The sequence below is a fragment of the Lygodium microphyllum genome, chromosome 23 (assembly GCF_053477565.2).
Source record: "Lygodium microphyllum isolate KBCC chromosome 23, Lygodium_microphyllum_v1.1.10, whole genome shotgun sequence".
Lineage (NCBI taxonomy): Eukaryota > Viridiplantae > Streptophyta > Polypodiopsida > Schizaeales > Lygodiaceae > Lygodium > Lygodium microphyllum.
This window is the reverse complement of record NC_141157.1, coordinates 16,742,414-16,748,739: the sequence shown is the minus strand read 5'-3', so window position 1 is coordinate 16,748,739 and position 6,326 is coordinate 16,742,414.

Here is a 6,326-nt window from a genome sequence, read left to right as displayed (position 1 = left end):
TTGCTTAGCCGTACGCCCCTCAAAGAGCAATCTACCAATTTCGAGGTGGTAACACTTAAAAGAACCAGTGAAATTCTCAACATTTTGCCACTCACAGTAATCTGAAGGGTATACTTTTGTAAATACGAGACAAGTTGTTACACAGGTATCATGAAATTTCTCATTCTCAATGAGTTGCAAATACTTATTGTTTGCAATGTTTCGTTGAAAGGGCACAGTGGACGCAATATGTAGTTGTTTTTGCATGAATACATGTTGTACAAACGCCTCTGTTACAAGGTGAGAATCAACATTCCTTTGTCTGAGAGCTAAAATTTAACCCTTCCAGTGCTTTGATACATCTACAATTGCAGATGCTTTCACCCTGAAAGCTCCCTTCATACTTGGACACATATGTACTCAAGACGAGCAATGATATGTATCAGTGATCCAATTCCCTTCTTCATCTTTTTTGTTACGTACTTCTATCAAGAGAATTCTTATTCTTCTCTCAAGCATTATAACCTACTCATTAGATGTAAAGAAGTATGTATTAACTCCTAAATAATAAGCATTTTAAGTATGTCCAGTAATCACCAATATTCCATACAAATCAACATGGAATTACGAGATGTTTAAACTTTTGTAAACAGATATAAACATCGATATCAAAACGCATGTGGATATATACATCAACACAAAGTATAGATTCAATTTCAAGGCATCACTTTAATCATACCATTTACATGAAATATAATGAAAAGAATAGCACAAGAATACTCAAAGAATTTCGCCAAAATAAATTTTATTATAATGAAGAGGAGTCTGATTTGACTCAATACATTGTATGAAATGTGGGTATTATAGAGTTTTTGTTACAAGGATAGCAACCACAAGGCATGCAAATCTTAATAGGCACATTGGATTGACACCTGAGATATTCTAAGACTCAACACATTGTGTGTTATATGGATGATATGATACAAGAGTTTCATGGATCATTGCCAATTGGCATGGAGATCCAAATGGACACATAGGACCAATAAAGCAGAGGATTTTTGAACCATCGACTTCTAGAGATCCATATCATCCAGCACAAAGGAATCACTCACCACATCAAAATAGTCGATCGAGAATTATATGCTTCACCTAAACCTTGTACAATACCTGCATGTACAAAAAAACACCTGCATGAATCCCTTTTAACAAAAATACTTGCATGAATCCCTTTTAGCAAAAAATATCTAGATAACTGCATGAATAGAAGCAATATAAAACAGGGCCAATTTACCTATAAGCTGATATGTTGAAGATAAGATTGAATCATTGCTAATCAAAACCCATTGCAAATGATGGACATAAGAAAATATCAATCCCATCAAACCTAAAAGTCACTAATTAAATGAATAAATTTTGGCACCACAAAATATGGTAGATTTACCTATAAATTGAGCTACAGAATCTATGCTCTACCTTGTGTGTTGTGCTACAACAACAATTGATCCTTAAGTTAGAACTAGCATCAAACCCTATTGTAAAGATAGTAGAAAAGGGATAATGTAGAGGGGAAGAAAGAGAGAGCGTGTAAGTACGCGGGAGAGAGAGAGAAATGAGCACCTATCCAATCTTGCCCAAATTGATCTCTGCAAAAGACTAGCAAGAGCTAATATTTACATGAAGGTATACTAGAAAAACAGTAGAAAAGAGGAAACACATAGAGAGAAAGAGAGAGGGAGAGAGAGATGAGCACTTATGCAATGTCACCCAAAATGATCTCTGCAATAAAACAACAACAAGGGTCAGAACTAACATTATGTTGTATTGAAAATATATCAGCAAAAAAAAACCAAACAGAGAGAGAGATTAACACCTTTGCCTCTTGCTCCAAATAAACTCTACAAGAAAACAACAATTAGAACCAACATCAAATTCTATTAAAAACACAACATAAAAGAGAAACAACACATAGAGAGGGGGGAAAAAAAGGATAGAGAGAGAGAGAGAGAGAGATGAGCACCTCTGTCTCCTGCCCCAAACAACCTCTGCAATAAAACAACAATAACAGTAAGAAACAACATCAAACCCTATTGAAAAAATAGCAAAAAAGAGAAAATGTAAAGAGAGATGGGCATGTGTTTTGCCCAAAATCTGGAGCTGCATGGAGAAGAAAGTGCAAAGGTAAGCAGAACGCTCAAAACCCTAAACACTCTCAGCAGGGAGCTTCAATGGAGACGAAAATTCACAACTACAGAGAAGAGAGAGAAAGTGGTCTGTTGTTCAACTTTTGGGTCAAACTGATTTCGTGAGAGGGAAAAAAACTTAAATTGAAAATTCTCCAAAAAAATGGAAGAAATACGAGGTGAGAGAAACTCAAATTTTGTGTACTATTCATTCTCCCTTTTTTAAATCCCCCACTACTCATTTTTTAAATAGAAAACCCAAGATTTGGAGAGAGAAGATTCACCCTCCATGGATGTCAACATCTAGCCTTCATATTGGACAATCCAAAAGGCCCACATCTTAAACTATATTATTTTTAAGGGCCCATGTGTGAGTTCATTTTTTTCCTAATGTTTGTTACATTTAGTGAATAAATCATGTGTTATAGGATGCATCACAAGATGGCTACTATTACTATCAGAATTTGATTTTAATGTTGTTGTGAGAAAGGGCAAACAACATTACATTGCTAATGACCACATGGCCAAGAGTGGTAAGCGGGAAAAGAGGAACATGGATTGATAATAATCTTTCAGCTTCTTAGTTATTCATTCTATAGCATGTCACAACTCTATAGAAACAGAATTTGTATCCTTTTTCATTAATTTGTCTATATAATGATTTATTAAATTTATTTCCTTTGCACTAATTAGATATAAAGAAAAGTGCATTGGAGCTGGCCACTGATGAGTGGTCACAGGTTATGGTGGACCCACGCGGTGGGTTAGAGAAAAGATAGTTCACACTTCCACCTATATGACCCGATTGGGCGCCTGTGACTAGAACTCACGCATATCAGGGTTAGACTCGCACACAGAAACGATTGATGCCTTGAAGTGTGGGCTAGATCCACTAGAACAGACAGTTACAATCAACAAGATGGCATGATCATGAAATGCTTGTATAATGTGCATGTGTGGGCTGAAAGCTTGAAATGCACATTTCTTTGCATAGGAAAGTCACATGAAGATTCGGATACCATTTTTGCGATGTACACGGAAAAAGCTTTCATATGACACCCATATTGGGGGGGTCCCTAAATTTTAGGAGGTCCCTAAATTTTAGGAGCCTCGAATTAGCCTAAAAATCCTAGTCCTAAAAAATAGGGATGTCATTCTAAAAATAGTAAGTTTTGTACTCTGACTGTGCTTACTAAATTTGGTTGTTTCTATTCTTGACAGTATTCAACCCAAAAAGGAAGGCCATAGAGAAGAGACAAGTGTCAAGACACTTGTCACACAAGTTTCCAAGTGTCCCACCACTTGTCACATCTCATGACATGTGGCTGGACACTTGTCTTGTGCTACTCCACTTTCCCCTTTTGTACTAGCTCTCCCCTCTCCTATAAATAAGAGCTCGTTTTTCTTCATTGATCATCATTTTTCTTTGTTGTAAACTCATGTACAACACCCACAGATAGCCAGAAACTGGCCCCATCCATCCCCATCATCATCCCCCACTTCTCCATTATCAAATTCCTCCATATTCCCTCTTCTATCACTGTTGTTTTACAAGACAGCAAGCCTGTAAATTCATTACAGCACCTCCTTCTTGAGCTCTTTCTTCCATTTTAGCTACAAGAAGCAAGCTCTATCCATGTACTGCTGATCAACGATGGAGAAAGGCTGAATTCCCCTTTTTCTTCTCTCATACTGTAAAGAAATCAGTTCTTATCATTGCATAATAGATAATGCATGTGTGTTTGTACATCTTTGCATGATCTTGTGAGAGTGAGAATTACCTTTTTCTCACTCTCAGGTTGATTGTAACTGAGCTCTTCCCTAAGGGACTTGGGTTGAGCAGAAATACATTCCTTCGGGGGGGGTTGCCCATCTTCAACCCTCAATCTTGTCTCCATTACTTTTACATTTTCATGGCTATAATTTTGTGAGTAATTTTCATTTTCAGCTTTAAGTGTTCATTCTCTCTCTTGAAAACAAGAGAATATCATAATTGTTAAGCATACTACGTTGTTCGGGGCGTTTACATAGCAAGTGGCTCAACTATTCAAAGTTGATTTAATACCCTATTAGGTTGATGACATTAGAGACAAATTAGAGAACAAAATACCTAAGCGCCCTCATAGAAAAAGCTTGACTTGCATGGTTGCTCATTAAAATGAGGTCCAATCAAGTAAGTGGAGGACAATGTGCAGGCTAGGACAATACTGATTGCTAAAAAAGATGCATATGCAAGTATGAGATTGAAGACATGCTGCAAGAATAGTTGGAGTTTATTTCGATACCACCACCATGGCATGAAGGTTGTGTAATCCCAACTTTGGTGGCCAAATTTATGGAAGGATACAACATGATTCATGAAACATTGTGATGAATGGTAGAGAATGAAAGTACCCACCAAGAAGGATAAAATGGAACTTGTGCTAGTGTTGGACCATCAACCCTTTGAGAAATGGGGGTCAACTTTATGGGACCCATCAGCCTTGCAACATAATATTCCTAGGAGAGATGCATGATTGTTGCTACCCAACCACATGACCAACTAGTCTGAGGCATGAGCTACAAAGATGAATGATGAAAGGAGGATAGCCAATATGAATGAAGTAGTGGAGCAATTGCTCTCTTCATTCCTGAGCATTCACAAAAGTCGACACCCTATTATCCATAAGTGAATGGTTAGGTTGAGTCAAAAAAAAAACCCTAATCAAAAAAATAACCATTCAAGATGGTACTATGATCACAATTCGACTAGGATAACAAGCTTATGGCAAATTTTGGACAAACCCTTTCAAGTTAATTGCTTAACATGCTAGTGGAACTTTTAATCCTCAATTTTCCCATTATTGCAGCATAAGAATGTTGGAAGGAAATGGGGCCTAGGACCAAGCGCCTCATTGAATTAGAATCGTTGATTGAAACTCATCTTTTAGCCACCCATGCACTCATTATAGAGAAATCTCATAGGAAGGCTTGGTTCAACAAACATGTGCAATAGAGAATTTTTGATCATATAGACTTGGTTATTCTCTACCCTCTCAAGGAACAAAAGGAAAAACTAAAGCTCAGAGGATCGGGACCCTAGCATGTTTGCACTATTAGCTCAATAAGACCCTCTAACAAAATTTTAATCCATACCAAAGCTTACCTTATATAGTACTTAGCAAGTGTAAATTGATGGTGACCATGAAAATTGAAACCATCCTAATGCTCTTTAATATTCTCCCCCAAATTGAGACAATGTGGGATGAGAAATCCTACTAGGATGCCCTTATAAATTCAAAAGCCAATGTCAAGTTGACTATGTCAATTAAGGCATTCATTGTAATCTCCTCAGGGGGGCAAAGTAATCTCCACTTTTAATAAAGTTGGTTTGGCAGAGAAACAACTGTCACTAGCTAAACCCACCTAGCCACCCCATCTTTACAAAGCACAACTTTCATTGGCCCTAGATAGAAAGATCTTGCTACTCAACAATTCAAAAACCACAAGGTGGCATGCCAACCTACAAAAAAAAACTACAAGAACTTCCCCTAAACCATGTAAATATCACCAATACACTAACCCTCAAACTCGCATTACTCCGACATGGGTGCCCAAGGCTCTAGTGATCACTCAAGGCTACTATTGGGGTAATCATTGTATATGGATCCCAAAAAGAGTGTTTTTCACTCCTTGTAATCACCAATCACCCAAGTCTCTATTGATCACTCGATGCTACTATCAGGGTATTCATTGTATATGGATCCCACAAAAAGTATTTTTTACTCTTTGTAATCACCAATCAAAGCCCTATAAATTGCAACCTAGATGCAACAATTTAATCCTTATTAACAAAATTGTGCCTCATCAATCCATTTGGATATATAGCCCCAAAATTACTTGGTCTATGATGACTATAAACAATCTAATCTCTCATAAGCTCGAGAGGGGCCTCACATAGCACCAACGTCCAAAGAAACACAATTCTCAAAGCCTATATGTAAGAAAACAAAACACACAACCATAAATATTAAGTCACCGTGTGACAACTACAAAGAGACAGTACCCAAGAGCATACTAGCAATCACTACTACAATGACCTAATGAATGTGATATGACCACAACCACTAGGTGGAATGGAACCTTGGTAACACCATTGGGCTTCAATTCACAAAAGCAAATAACCCT